Below are 16,370 nucleotides of genomic sequence, written 5' to 3'. Positions count from 1 at the left end.
GTTATCTTACACATCATTATCATCCCAGTAAATATGAAAATAACATGTAATTTTTTTTTACAAAGGCGACAAGCGCTATCCCACAAGAGAGTGTTAAGGGATAGATAGGTACAATGGAGAACTAGTTACGGTGGTTTAATGACTCCCTAGGAATTTATTAACTCGGCCATATAACACATGGGTCAATTGGATTCCTACCATGTATATGCCTTGTCGACCCAGATATCCTAGGTCTGTTCATTTACCATTCTCATAACATTCTACTACATCAAGTAGTGGTTGTTGGAAACTCTTCTAAATCAATAACAATATCGTGTTATCTTTTTCTAACTTTTTAATATATATATATATATATATATATATATATTAAATGAATAAATAAAAGCAATATATTTTAGAGGAAATGAATTATAAGTCCCTAAAAGTTTGAAAACGTCCCAGATAGACCATTTCACATTTGAATTTGCATAACAGTAACTCCTTTTTCTGACAGCTTATTTTTTAGTTAATGTAGCTTACTCTCTTAATTTATTCTATCTTACAATATATACTTCTCTCTTACAATGTATAGTTTTCGTTAACATTACGTGTTTACGTGTGACCACATAACTTTTCACTTAATATATAGTACCCTTTTTGTTTATTATTTATTTTTGATGTTTAATATCTGATCTTTCTGTTTAATATTATATGTTTCCGCTTAAAAAACTGAGTGACATTTCCATCAACGTCAGTTACTTTTATGACAGAAAGACAGAAAAGTATGATGTCAGAAGAAAGAAGGACTTTTTGGAAATACCCAACTTTGGCTGGACAATTTGTGAATAAGTAAATCTTGGAGGGGTTTTTAGGGCATTGTCAGCATATTTGATTGAAAATATATTTCAAGAATTTTATTTTTAAAAAATATTTTTTCCTTTTCTTGTTTGATATTTCTTATTCACACAAATTATTGGAGTCCACTGATTGGTCCGCAAGTGTACGTGCCGTGCCGATCACGCAATAATAGTGTGCATAAAGCAAGATGTCGGTCCACAAGAAAGAATGAGAGTACTAGTAATAGCTCTAATTAAGAAAATTAGCCTAATCAAACAAGTGATGTATGTGTAAACAAAAGCAAGAAAATATGAAATAAAACAAGAGAGAAATAGTGTCCAGGCATAGCATCCCTCTAGGGTTATGAAGTACAGGACAAAGGTTGTTTATGTATGCAATCCTATTTGAACCGAGAGGTTTTCAGAATTATAGTAAACCCCCCTTTCAAGTGTGAATAGTAATTAAATCGGTGTAGAGCTGATATAGGCATTCACATAATCGCATTAACACTCTATGAAACCTCACTGTGAGCTAATGATGATCTCTTGAGTAGATAATCTCTCTTTTGAAGAGAGATTACCCCTAATATGAATATAGAGTAGAAATGTAATTTCTCCTAATATGTACTCCACATGATTGCAAAGAGCACAGAGATAATCATCAACTCACTCGGAAGAATTGAGGGAGATGGAGTCTCCAAAATACCCTATACCCAAGCTTACTCAAAATTTTCTCTAATCATGACATGTATATGCTAGATGAGTATTTCTACACGTCACAAAGCACATCCAGTATGATAGCTAGGGCTTTTGCCTCATTAGCAATCAAGCATTCAAACACACAATTTGATTCAAATAGAATGAATTGCAATAATGAAAACAATTAAATCATAAAGATCCAACAACCAATGTTAAAGTTTAAGATATAAGGCATGGAAGGAAACATTGAAAACATGAAACCCCCTTCTCAATTGTGCCGTAGGTGAATCACCAAAGAAACCCTATGAAAGCTTCCATGCACGCCGCCAAGGTGAGTTTACGGTTATCATCTCGCATCTCCTTGAATATCGAGCTTAAATCTCCTCCAAGAATTACCCTAAAAATCCTCATTAGATTTACTTTTACTTGGCTACTTACGGGCATAAGGAAGTGGCCATAAGGGAGCTGGGGAAGATGGTCGCGAGCCTTACGGGATCATTTACGGCCTTAAGTCTGGGTCGTAAGGTCTTTTGTCTATGTTACGGTCCAGCTTACAGCCATAAGCACTGATTGTAAGCTTCACTGTACTGCTTCTTGTGACCGCTCTTATGGGCATAAGCTCTGCTTGTAAACTCCTTTGGATGGTGTGAGCCATGCCCGTAAGCTTCTCTGGTTTGGCTCTGATTCCTCCTTACGGGCATAAGCATGCCCGTAATATATATATTTTTTTCTTCACTTATGGTTTCATTACAACGATCATAATATTTTATTTTATTTTTTATAAAAAATCTATTGTACAACCACTAAATAGTCTAGTGGTACAAAATCGAATCTTATGGGCCCTTTTCCTAGTTCTTATGGAAACAAATACATTTTGGTAGCGGCAGACTATGTTTTGAGATGGGTTGAAGCTCAAGCCTTGCCCTCTAATGATGCTAGGGTTGTGTGCCAGTTCCTAAAAAGGTTATTCTCCCGGTTTGGGGCACCTAGGGAAATCATTAATGATCGAGGCAAACATTTTTGTAATGCGCAATTAGAGAGAGTTCTCAAAAAGTATGGTGTTATCCATAGAATAGCGTATGAGAACTCCCTTACTTTACTCTCCATTTAAAAAAAAAGGAAACTTCAATTAAATGAACTAGATGAGTGGCCGCAAATGTCGTATGAGAACGTCCTTACTTATAAAGAGAGCATAAAGATTTATCATGACAAGTTGATTAAGACCGGGTGAGAGTTTTGTGAGGTGGATCATGTGTTACTTTTTAATTCTCACTTGAAATTTTTTCCAGGGAAATTTAAATCACTGTGGTTAGGACCTTATTTCATCACTCAAGTGTTTCCCCATGGAGCAAATGAGATAATGCATCCAGAACATGGCACTTTTAAGGTAAATGGTCAGAGGCAGAAGCATTATTTTGGTGGCACTCTCCATTCAAGTGGAGAGATTTTTCGCGAAAAGCCTCCTTGACATGTGCATTTTAGGTATGTCAAGCTCATGATGTTAAACAAACACTTCTTGGGAGGCAACCCAGGCAAATGTTTTTTTCATATTTTGTTGAATTTGAGTCTTTAGCGGTAGTTTTGTAGTTTTGCTTGAGTTAGAAATAAATTGCTCAGTGTGCCTTGGATTTTTCATGTGTTGGTTGGTTGTTTGCAATCTTAGACATTCATTTTGTGCTTTCCAGGTCATAGTTATACTTCATCTTAATTGTAGGAAACAGAGAGAACTCTGCTTAATTTTTCAGGACTCTTACGGTGTACTTACGCCCGTAAATAGGGCCGTAAGCCTCAAACAGAGAGCCTTACGGGCAGATCATAAACCCCTTACGGCATGTAAACTCCTTGGGATGCTATCTCAATTTATTATGGGTATCTAACACCATTAAGTCAAACAAATCACCAGGTGGTTGTGGGTCATTTGTTTGAAATCATTTCGATAGTCTGCACTTCCGTCGGCCAGTGTTTCTGTGGGTGGTCTACCAGTGTTTCAGCTTAATCAGGAGTGCGATTGACTCCTCTCCCTTGCTTTTCACCAAGTTATTTTTCCCTCCAATATTTGAGGTGAAGATAGATTTGTCGTTCATGCTATTTCATACATATTGTTCATTTTCTTGGTGGTTTTGGATAGATTTCTTCTTTACATTTCATCTCTGTTAATTTCTGTTTATTATGCATAAAATTTTGAGTCAAAAGGACTCTTTACGGCTTGAGATCATGGCTTATGGTCGTAAATGTGTCGTAAAGGTGATGTTTCCCTAGGCTTATGGCCGTAAGCCTGCCCGTAACTAGGCCGTAAACCCCTATAATTCAGACAACCGCTTGGCCACAAAAGAGGGGCCGCCATGAATGTTCAACCTCCTAACAAGTACCCATGGGACTAACGAATAAGACGCGGGGGGAAGGATCGCACACGCGACCCATGACCTTGCTACCTCCCATGCCAGTTGAGCTCACTTTTTTTAATCCACGTTTTTGAGAATGATACGACCATTTGAAGATGAATTGGTCTGGCCAATGCCGCACTATAGATTGGCAAGTTTTTGAACAATTAGGATTAGATGAAGAGATTAGGGGGTTTTTCAGTATAGGGGAGTGGAGTTGGTTAATCAGCATTACAGAAGATATATACCAAGTCACTACACTTTAAGTACTGAGTGCTATAGAGTTGGATCGCCGTTTGACTAGCTTTGACAAAGCAGGCTCCATAAAGTTTCAATTACTGGGAGTTATATGGAGTTCTCTTTGTTTTTGGGGATTTATGACAGCGAGTTCACCATGACTTGAGCCTATGATCAGTTGCTCATTGACTATCCCCTAGGGGAGATGGCTGCCGAAGTTTGGAACCATTCATTCTCTGTTAAGAACTATGAACCGGGTTTGACCAAGGCCTCATGCATCGTTAGCCCTGCATTGTGTTACATTCACGCGGTGATGGTACAGTCATTTGCCGGTAGAGCAAATAGTCAAGGAGTTGTGGAGAGACATGAGCTGCTTTATTTGTACAGCATGACGGAGCACCGGTAGCTTCATCTTTTATTCATACTAGCCGAGTTTCTCACACATCAGGGACAACACACCAGTTTGTGCTAAATCTTTGTAGGACCATATATCACACATCTCATTTGAGGAATGGGACTTTTAGATTAGTTGGAGGGACAAGTTATTGTAGGCAGCTCGATATCCCTTGGGATGGACAATCTCAAATCCATTGGGATGGTTATATTACGAAGGGCCCGGTACGTACTTACTCCTCGCCCCAACGGGACTACCTTCAGTCCCAGGAGAAGATTTTAGTTAGGCATCAGACGATGAGTTTGGGAGTGACTCGTCGTTCCCCTCAACTATAGGTAGCTCGAGGGCACCAGTTCTTCTTCCTAAATGTTGTTCTGATATCCAATAACAGGGGGCTAAGATTAGACAATTTAGGTGGGCTAGTAGGAGATCATAGAAGCACAAGCCCAATTTATTGCTGACCTTACCCGTGCATCAGATTTGCTGAGCCAGTTGGCCACCCCACCTTCTGCTCTAGTGGCCACTCCAGCATCAACACCACCCACGATACCCCACCACCCTGCGACCAATTTAGCACCTTCAGGCACGATCAGACATTAGCTTTCTTTTACTTCATTTTTTGTACACTTGTATCCCTGACGAGTGTACAATGTTCATGTATTTCATATCAATTTTTACACTCAATTGGCATGTATTAGAACCATATTGTGAAATTTAATACTAAATATAGTGTGTTGTACATTAACAAGCTTAGCATAGTGCTTAAAGATGTGTGTGTGTGTGTGTGTGTGTGTGTGTGTGAGAGTGAGAGAGAGAGAGAGAGAGAGAGAGAGAGAGAGAGAGAGAGAGAGAGCCAAAAAAAATATTTCGAACTTTAAACGATGAAGTTGGAGCTCTCTCGGCATCATTGGAACAAGGATAATGCAAACTGAGTGGCTTATGGGAAGCTTATGGTCGTCCTTAAGGCTGCAAGTCAATTCCAGAAGATCTTGTCAGAGGACTTTACAAGCAAGTCTTATGCCCATAAGAACCATCCAGAGGAGCTTACGATCACAGCATACGCCCGTAAGGACAGTCGGAAGGAGCTTAATAGTGAAGTTTATGGTCCAGCGCTGCCGCCCATAAGCTGGACCACAACATAAACAGAAGAACTTACAGATAGGGCTTATGGCCGTAAGCATTCCCGTAAGGCTCACGACCATCTTCTCCAGCTTTCGTATAGCATAGCCCTTACACCCATAAGCAGCCAGGTATAAATAAAACTTATGAGGATTTTTATGGCATTCTCTATTCTATCCTTCTATTCTTTGGGGACGATTCTTGGAGACGAAATTAAGGAAGAAAAAATTCGAATCTCCAGCACCTAAGGAGCGATTTGGAGAGGAATTCGAATCTACGTTCAAGGGGATTTAACATCGAAGGCGTCAAGCTCATATTGGCGGCGTGCATGGAAACTTCTCTGGTGATTCTTTATCCTAGGGATTGAAAAGGGGGTTTTCATTGTTTTCATGTTTTACTTCATTATATGTATCTTGAATGCTTTCTATCCATTAATGGAGGGCTAATTTATAGATTTTTGGGCATAATTGAACTTTAGGGTTTATTTTCTTAACTTTGGTTGTTAGATTTTTGACACTTAATTGCTTTCTTATTTGCAATCATATCTATTTGAGTCTGATTGTGTGATTGAATGCTTGATTGCCAACAAGGCAAAAGCCCTAGCAATCATACTTGGTATTGCTATGTGATGAGAAGAAATTTCCACATAGCATAGACTTACCCCAATTTGAGAGAATAGTGGGCACACCTCTGGCTAGGATATCTAGGAGACTTTGTCTCCCACAATCCTTCCGAGTGGATTGTTGATAATTTCCGTACTCTTTGCAATCATGTGGAGCGGATTTTAAGAAAATTGCATTTATGCTCTGTATTCGGATTGTGGATAATCTCTAATTGGGGAGAGATTATCTACTTAAGAGATTATCATTAGTCGACAATAAGGTTTCATAGAGTGTTAGTGCAATTGTGTGGATGTCTATATCAGCTCTGCGCTTATTCAGTTACACTTCGCCTGAGAAATTAGGGTTTTGTATATTTGTTGAAAACTTTCGGTTCAAATAAGATTGCATGTTTAAACAACCATTGCCTTGTGCCTCATAACCCTAGAAAGATGCTATTCCCCGGCATCGCTTTCTTCCTTGATTTTTCCTATTACTTCCTGTATTTTCTTGTGTTTATTTGCTTTTATTCACACACACATCACTCGATCATTTAGGCTATTTTTCAGGTCTAAAGTCATTACTAGTTTTTACCTCCTTCCCTGTGCATCGACACTCTGTATTTACATACATTTTATTACGCAATCAGCACATACACTTGCATTCATATTAGTTCCTATCACATACTGTGCAAGAAAACAAGGAATCATTCATATTAGTCCCTATCACATATTGTGCAAGAAAACAAGAAAAGTAGATTCCGTTGAATAAGCACCACATGTTCTCTATGTCTCATATCTCTTCCTTTTTGATTAATCTGTGTTTCATATCTCAGTGTATTTGTTTTGCTTTTTTTGTTATTATTTTATCTGATTCATTATTTTTGTATCAATTCATAATGGCAATGATCTTTTGGTTCAATCAGTTTTAAATTGTTGATAGTTAGTATTAGATAAACTATTATTAGATTCTTCTTATGTTTATCTTAGTTTTATAAAATTATTATGCAACTAAATTGTGGGAGTTTAAATTTAGATTATTCCATAACCTCTGTAAAAGCACCGAATTTAATTTTTAACTTAGCCTTTTTTTAAAAAAATCACAAGCTTAATATATATATACACACACATATATTTTAATTAATTCATGATTTTAAAATTATTCTACGAAAAAAAAACATACCCAAACAACCAAACATATTGACATATGTTAATATATATATATATATATGGCTGTTCCAATGAGGTGACCATATATGCAGTAATATAATAAAAAAATAATCATAAAATTTGGAGAATAGACTTAAGTATGTTGGGAGAAAAATTAACTCGCTCCTCTTACGTTCTCAATGTATAGGTGTACAGGTAAGATTGTTAGGGATAATTTAATATTTTTTTTATAAAATTTGGATTTATAAATAATTGATATTAAAAATAAGGATCTTAAAGAGATATAAAAAATATAAGGGGTTTTTTTTATGAAATTGGAAGAATCAGACGATCTCCCCTTTTCTTATTTCCCTATAAAAATATATTTTTTTAAAAAATAACAAATTATATAATCTTGGGGGACCATCCTCTAATATAATAAAAAAGATATAATAATTATAAATGGTTGCCACAGAAGATACTGAAAAACACAAACATTTTTATAAATTAAATTTAATCCGTTTTTAAGTCATTCACATATACATCGTAAAAAATGAAATTTAATATATATTCTTATAATTAATATTTTATAATTTAATGAAATTTAATATATATTCTTAGAGTGTGTTAGTGTTTTGAGATACATAATATTATATAGTATCCTGTTTAAGGTTTTGGGCCAATTAGAATCAAGTTAATGGATTATGTTGGGCAATGGGAACTAAGCTAAGTGATTACGTTTTGGGTGTTTGCTTTTCTAATATACCGTAAATGAGGAGACTGGATGTTGGTTGGTTGTTGAGGCTAGTCAAGTGCTTCTTTCTCTTGTGACTTTTACTTTGACTTGTTGCTTCTTCTTTGCTCATTCTCTCCGGTAGCTGCAGGTGGTGATAGAGACTCACCGGCGACGAGATCCTCAATAGTGTGGTATCAAAGATTGTTGTGTTCATGGCGAAGACACACCGGTGAGTCTCTCATAGCACTGTATACCAGTATTCAAGGGTGAAGAGTACGGTAGATTGAGCTTAAGAATGAAGACCGTTTTTCCGGTCTCTAGAGCTCTGGGAGCTGGTTGAGAAGGACATGGCTGAAGAAGAAGACGAAGCAAAGCTCAGAGAAAGCAAGAACAAGGACTCCAAAGCACTTTGCTTTATTCAACAGGCAGTAGATGGCCTGATACTTGACAGGATTGACAAAGCTGAGATGGCACATGAAGCCTGAGAGATCGTCAAGAAACAATATCAATGGTCTGAGAAGATGAAGACAGTGAGGAAGCAGTTACTCAAGCAGAGCTTTGAAACTTTACAAATGGAAGATGGGGAGAGTATTCAAAACTACTTTGCCAGGGTTGTGGCGATTGTGAACCAAGTAAAAGGACTCGGGGAGAAGCTCACTGAAGCTGCATGAGGTAGTGGCCAAGGTGTTGCGAAGCTTACCCTCAAAGTTTGATTATGTAGTTGCTGTGATGGAGGAGTCCAGAGACCTCTCAAAACTCATCCTGGATGAGCTCTATGGATCTCTACAAGCTCACAAGATCAAGGTGAACAGGTCTTTAGGGAAAATAGGCGAGAAAGCTCTGTACTTGAAGGGTGAGAGCTCACCAGTGCAGACCAAGGAGAAGTGTAGTTCTATTCCTTCTACTGGGGGGAGTTCAACCAGAGGCCGCGGGAGAGGTTACTTTCGAGAAAGAGGAAGAGGGAGATGTTCTAGAGGTCAAGGAAGTGACTCCAAGGCTAATATACAGTGTTTTCACTGTAAAAAATACGGACATGTGAAGGCTGAATGTCGTGAGAGGAGTAAATCTTCAGAGAAGGGAGCATCCTTAGTCGTGGAGGAACGAGATAGCAGGAATGTCTTCATTGCTAGCAGTGATGCAGTTGCAACCTCGAGCTCAGTCTGGTTGGTGGACTCGGGATGTTCAAATCACATGACAGACGAGAGGGGTTTATTCACAAGCATAGATGAGTCACAAAGAGTCACTATTCATCTCGGTGATGATAAAGAGATGGAGGTAGTCAGAGTGGGTACAGTTGCTATCAGTATGAAGAATGATGAACTCAAGTAGCTTCAAGGAGTTCAGTTGGTCTCTGGGTTGGCTCATAACTTTCTCAGCGTTGGACAGCTGCTCCCCAAAAGGTACTCAGTCATATTTCATAAAGACAAGTGTGTTATCACTGATGATTATATAGGAGATTCTGTGTTTGGTATACCCAGGATGAGTAACAACATGTTCCTAGCGAATCTCTCAAAGATGGAAAGGCTGAACTTAACTGTGAACAAGCACACTGCGTCCGAATTGTGGCATCGAGGTTTGGGCATTTGAATTATAGAAGTCTAGAGATACTTGCAAAGTGGAAGGGTGTTCTTGGTTTGCCTATATTGCACAATGTGTCTCAGTGTGAAGAATGTGCAATGTGTAAGCATGCAAGAGGCCCATTCCCAACAATAAGGTGCAGGAGAAGCTCAAGCTGTTTGCAGTTGATACATATGGATATATGTGGACCGATGAGTGTATCTTCACTGGGAGGTAATAAATACTTTCTTCTTCTCATTGATGATTATAGCAGGAAGTGTTAGGTTTATTTTCTAAAAAGCAAGGGAGAGGCTTTTGATTATTTCAAAAGATTTCATACAATGGTGGAAAGGGAGACCGGGCCGAAGCTGAAGACACTGAGGAGCGACCGTGGAGGGGAATTCACCTCCCATGCATTCAATAAGTACTACGAAGAACTTGGGATTAGAATGGAGTTCTTGGCCCCCTACATACCTCAACAGAACGGTGTAGTGGAGCGAAAGAATTGGACCATTGTTGAGATGGCTCGGTGTTTACTCAAAGATGGAGGGCTCCCAACTGAATTCTGGGCCGAGGCAACGGCAACTTTAGTGTATATAATTAACAGGTCTCCTACTCATGCTTTAGAAGGCAAAACACTGTATGAGATGTGGCATGGAGAGAAGCTAGATGTACATTATTTCAGAATATTCCGTAGTATTGTGTTTGTGCTAACTCCCTCACAGAAGCTTAGCAAGTTGGAATAGAAGTCTGTGAAGTGTGTATTGGTGGGGTACTGCTCAGAATCCAAGGCCTACAGATTGTTTGATCCTATAGCTTCTAAAGTCATCGTGAGTAGAGATGTAATATTTCACGAGAACTCAAGGTGGAATTGGGAAGCAAATGGAAGTGGGTCCGTGATTACATTAGAAGAGCTGAATTCAAGTGAAGATGGAGACAAGAACAATTCAGGGGCAGAGAAGACAAATAACAGTGAAGGTTCTTCCAGCTCCAGTGATGCTGCTCGTGACTTAAGCTCTTCGGGAGGGGCCAGTGATGAATCACCACCATGGAAGACAAGGTCTCTAGCTGAGGTATATAATTCTTGCACCTATGCTCTACATGTAGGTGACCCATAGGTGTATCGAGATGCCGTGAAGCACAGAGAATGGCAGGAGGCCATGGATGCTGAGTAAGCTGCAATCAGAAGCAACAACACCTGGGAGCTAACTGAATTACCACCCGGGAAGAAGGCCGTGGGTCTTAAATGGGTGTACAAGACTGAGCTAGGAGAAAATGAGAAGATCCAAAAGCATAAAGCAAGGATAGTGGCCAAAGGATATGTGCAGGAATTTGGCTTGGACTATGAAGAAGTCTTCTCACTTATGGCCTGGCTTGAAACGGTGAGAATTGTTCTTACAATTGCCGTTCAAGCTCATCAATTGGTGTATCACTCTGATGTGCGTTCTGCCTTTCTTAACAGAGAAATCTCTGAGGAGGTTTATGTGATTCAACCTGAGGGTTATGAGATCAGTGTCAAAGAACACATGGTATATCGACTGAAGAATTCTCTCTATGGGCTCAAGCAAGCGCCGAGAGCATGGTACAACAAGATCGATGCTCATTTTAGACAGTATGGGTATGTGAGAAATGAAACTGAGCACACTCTATATAGAAAGGGATGTGGAAAAGGGAATTGCATTTTAATCAGTCTCTATGTGGATGACATGGTATATACGAGTGGCTCTCAAGCTTTGATTAAGCAATTTAAAATGGAGATGATGAGAATGTTTGACATGTCAGACTTGGGTGAAATTAAATTTTTTCTTGGATGGGAAATACATCAGGGAAGTGATGGTATCTCCATCTCGCAGAGGAGATACATTGAAGACCTTGTAACACAGATGAACATGAAACAAAGCAAGCATGTGGAGATACCAATGGGAGTCAACGAAAAATTCTCATTTTAAGACAATGAAGAACTAGCAGATGCTACATTATACAAGTGCCTCATTGGCAAGCTGTTGTACATTGTGCATACAAGACCAGATATTTGCTATGCTGTGAACTTTCTATCAAGGTTCATCAGTAAACCAAGTCTAGAGCACCTCAATGCAGCCAAACGAGTTGTAAAGTATCTCGCAGGGACTACAACATTTGGCCTGTTCTATTTTAGTGAAAGTGGTGGTTGCTTGGAATGGTTTACAGACTCAGATTGGGGTGGCTCTCTGAATGATAGGAAGAGTACATCAGGTATGCTTTGCAGAATTGGTACATGCTCTGTTACTTGGTTTTCGAAGAAGCAGGATGTGGTGGCATTATTGACAATTGAGGCCGAATATATAGCTGCAACCTCGGCTGCTTGTCAACTGGTGTGGCTGAGAAGAATTCTCAGTGACTGTGGAAGAAAATGTGAAGGTTCATCTATGCTCTAGTGTGACAACCAATCAACCATAGCTGTTGCAAAGAGCCCATCCTACCATGGGAGAACCAAACATATAGATGTTAGGTTTCATTTTATTCGAAGTCTTGTAACAGAAGGTTCAATAACACTCAAGCACTGCAACACTGGGGACCAATTAACAGATGTATTCACCAAGCCTTTGCCCCCATAGAAGCACCAAAAGATGCGAGCTCAAAGGAGTAAGGATGCTTCAATCACGGGATGGAGGGGGGGTGTTGGTGCTGAGTTGGTGAAGTGATCGAAGCATGGTGTGGCGTGGCCGTGAGCTCGGCATGGGAGGAGTGGCGGACCTTAATGCTCGGGCATGGATGCAGGATGGAGATGGGCGCCAGATGCATAGTATGGGCTGAAGAATGGAGCTTGTACTGAAGCTCAGAAGATTGACTGGAGTGTGTTAGTGTTTTGAGATACATAATATTATATAGTATCCTGTTTAAGGTTTTGGGCCAATTAGAATCAAGTTAGTGGATTATGTTGGCCAATGGGAACTAAGCTAAGTGATTACTTTTTGGGTGTTTACTTTTCTAATATAAAGTAAAAAAGGAGGAGACTGGATGCTGGTTGGTTGTTGAGGCTGGTCAAGTTCTTTTTTCTCTTGTGACTTTTACTTTGACTTGTTGCTTCTCTTCTTGCTCTTTGTCTCCAGTAGCTGCAGGTGGTTATAGAGACTCGCCAGCGATGAGATCCTCGACATCATTTTCTTTTATTTCATATGAAATAAGAAGTTAACTATTTGGGCGCCCAACTCTAAGCACATGTATTATTTAAGAAGCACTGCCTGTGAACCAGTGAGTTCTCATCCCTTCTCCTCAATCCTCGTTAATTTCTTCATAACAAAGATGAGCACCATCTCTCACATCCGCAAGAGCGGAGATGCAATTCCGGTGGCTGCCAGGCATGATCTCTGGCGACAGACAGTGTGTGTGACCGGTGCCGGCGGGTTCATCGGGTCATGGCTTGTGAGCCTGCATGTGGCCCCTGGTGGCATCAGGCGAGCTTGCGCCGGAGCGAGGCTGAGATTAAGGCAGCTCCGGCGTCAGCCAGGTTGGTGTGTTTTTTATATTTTAGAAGAAAAAAACCAACCTCACATGGACTGAACAGAAATAAATTAAAAATAAAAAAGGAAAAAAGGACTGCAAAATAAAAGGAAATACTAGAGGGATTAATATATAGGGGTAATTGAAAAGTATTAGGAACTAAAAAAATATTTTTTTTCATATATATATATAATGATATAATTTATCAATCATTACAGAAGATCCGAAGAACTTGCACTTGAAAGGATTGGGAGGAGCTGAGGAAAGACTGATATTGTACAAAGCTGATGTGTTGGACTATGAAAGCATTTGTTTGGCATTCGACAGTTGCGATGGCATCTTCCATGTTGCTTCTCCGGTGACTAATGATCTAGTGAGTGATTTATAAGTTTTGTGTAATTCTCTTGTTGTGCTTTGAAATGCATGTAAATTTGAGCTTCTTTTTGTTTTGTGTGGGTGTAGGAGAAGGTGAAAGTGGCAGTTGTTTGCGGCTTTTGCTTCCGCGAAAGCCGGTGTTCGTCGATTTGTATTCACTTCTTCAATTGGAGCTGTCCACATTCACTTCTTCAATTGGAGCTGTCCACATGAACCCTAACCGAAGCTCAGACATTGTCTTGAATGAAAATTGCTGGAGTGATCTTGATTACTGCAAGAAAACAGACGTTTGTCTCTTACTGATAACACTAATATATTGTTTAAACTCGGTTTCTTTTAGTCATTTCATCATTTGGTTAGCGACTTAATATTAGATAGGCTCCATACAATTTATTTTAACACACACATACACACAATTTGAGTTATATATAAAATTATAATTTAAAAAATATTTTCCATGACTTATATAGTGATTAAAGAGGAAAAATATAAAATTTTATTTTTTATTTTTTGCAAATGATATCATCCTGTTGCAGTTCTTGTTAAGATCAGATTTAGTTAGAGTTGTGTCACCATGTATGATTATTAGATACAAATCAAACATAAATTTTAAAAAATTAAAATAAATATAAATTAATAAGGTACAAGATTAAAATTTATATATTCAAATCTATATTTCGTAAGGTAACTGCTCTTGAACAATTAATTAGTCTATAAAAAATAATTTAAATATGCATCAATGTATAAGGCATCTATCTCTTTATTCGTATGATTATGTAATCTATATTATTAAATGTATAAAATAAAAAGGATAATCGTAATAAACTAGTAAAGTTAAACATCCTTATCTTATACTTATGTAAATTAATGCATAAAATAATCATTTATAACGGATAAACAGAATTGGTATTGCTATACGAAAATGGTGGCAGAGCTTGTGGCCGTGGATTTGGCCAAAAAAAGAGGATTAGATTTAACCGTGGTGGTTCCTTTGGTGACAGTGGGACCAATGTTACAATCCACAGTGAATGCAAGTTGTTTTAGGGTTCTCACCTACATGAGGGGGGACCAAGAAGGCGTGCCCTAATACAGTCATGGCCCTAATTGATGTGAGGGATGTTGCTCAAGCTCACATGCTCGTCTACGAAAACCCAAATGCTTATGGCAGATATTTTTGTATAGCGATGGTGATTCATCGAGCTCAATTTGTTGGAATGCTTTTGGAAATGTTTCCAGAATATTCCATCACTAGCAAGTGAGTAGTATTATTTTGAAATTTACAAATCACGATTCATTTAAGAATAAGACGGTGACAGTAAATTAATTAATATAAATATATACTATAATAGAATTTCTTTTATTTAAAAATAGATATTTCCAAAAATGGATCGATAGCATTGGGTTTTTATAATATTAATTGCTTAGAAATTAATATCTCCGGTCTAAAAGTATAATATATATATTTTAAATATTTATAAAAATTAATTGTTTGTCCTCTCGATTTTTTACTTAGTTCTCTTTTAAATTTTTTTTTTTATGACTACAACCTTATAGCGCCTTTTTTGTTTTTGAAATTGGATGGTGACAACGACATATCATTGGACAAATTTGAATATTTTTTTTTTAAATTTTTTTTAAGACGAACTCCAAGAGATATTCTTAGTTTTTCGAGTCAACAGCTTTTTGAATATATTTTTTTGTTGCCTTTGGATGTAAAAATATTTTTAATGATAATTTATATATTGAACATCAATACAAATGTAATAATCTGGACAAATACTTCACCAAAGACAACAAATTAATGAAGACATATAGTTAACTTGTTTTATATTGTCTTAGACGTATGGATTAATAAACCTAAAAGTTTATGCCAATTCAGAACCATTTTAACAAACCTTGAAGCCTAGGTCTATTAAGAAAATTTTTTAACAAATACAGGCAAATGTATATCTAATTGGATGAGGTTGTGCTTGTTGGTTATGTTTAAATTCTTAATCAATAGATTGAGCTTTGGCCTTGTTTTCAGGTGTGAAGATAAGGTAAACCCAAGGGTTAAGCCTTACATATTTTCAAACCAAAGACTCCAGGAACTTGGACTAGAGTATACTCCAATAAAGAAAAGCCTATATGAAACGGTGAAGAGCTTGAAAGAGAATGGCCACCTCCTTCGTGCCCTCGTCTTCCATGCGCCACCAAGAATTACAGCTTCTCTTTAAAATCATATGATTTATATTTGAGTTTAATGCTACTTTCCTTCATTAACAAAGCAAATGACTTTGTAATAGAAACAAGTGGTTGCTGACAAACTCGATAAGTTTTTACAAAATGGACAAGTCGGAGAGACGTACATATGTGCGAAGTTAATACCTCAATTTACATGTACTTTTACCCTAATTATTGTCTCAAAAAAAAATCTATATATTTTTATTCGTGAAAATTTATTTGATTATATTTAATTAAAATTTAAAAAAAAACTTGTTTTTAAAGATTTGGGAATCTAATTTTAGGATATGTCGTTTCTTCAGTTAATCAAAAAGAAAAAAAAATCGGTGTTAACACTATTGTGGAAAAACAAATAGAGTATATGCAAAATAGGGAATGAAAATGAAAAATGCACTAAAACATAGGAATTTAACGTGGTTCGGCTTTGAATCAAGCCTACATCCACGGAGCAGCAAGAAAACCCCTCTCTCTTCAATGATGAGCAATTCACATATACAAAGGGGGAAAACAAGGGAAAAGTATCATAAGACCCCTTAAGTTATTCCAAAATTGGCCAATCGGCTCACAAATAAGTAAAATGATAGATCAACCTATATAAAATAATATG

The 16,370-nt window shown here is 37.8% G+C and overlaps 1 pseudogene; it reads left to right on the top strand.

The window, feature by feature from the left end:
* Nucleotides 1-12,947: 12,947 nt before the first annotated feature.
* LOC120271660 lies at nucleotides 12,948-15,756 on the top strand (annotated as a pseudogene).
* Nucleotides 15,757-16,370: the final 614 nt, after the last annotated feature.

The sequence above is a fragment of the Dioscorea cayenensis genome, chromosome 11, assembly GCF_009730915.1.
Source record: "Dioscorea cayenensis subsp. rotundata cultivar TDr96_F1 chromosome 11, TDr96_F1_v2_PseudoChromosome.rev07_lg8_w22 25.fasta, whole genome shotgun sequence".
NCBI classification, from domain to species: domain Eukaryota; kingdom Viridiplantae; phylum Streptophyta; class Magnoliopsida; order Dioscoreales; family Dioscoreaceae; genus Dioscorea; species Dioscorea cayenensis.
This window is presented reverse-complemented; position numbering and strand designations above follow the sequence as displayed.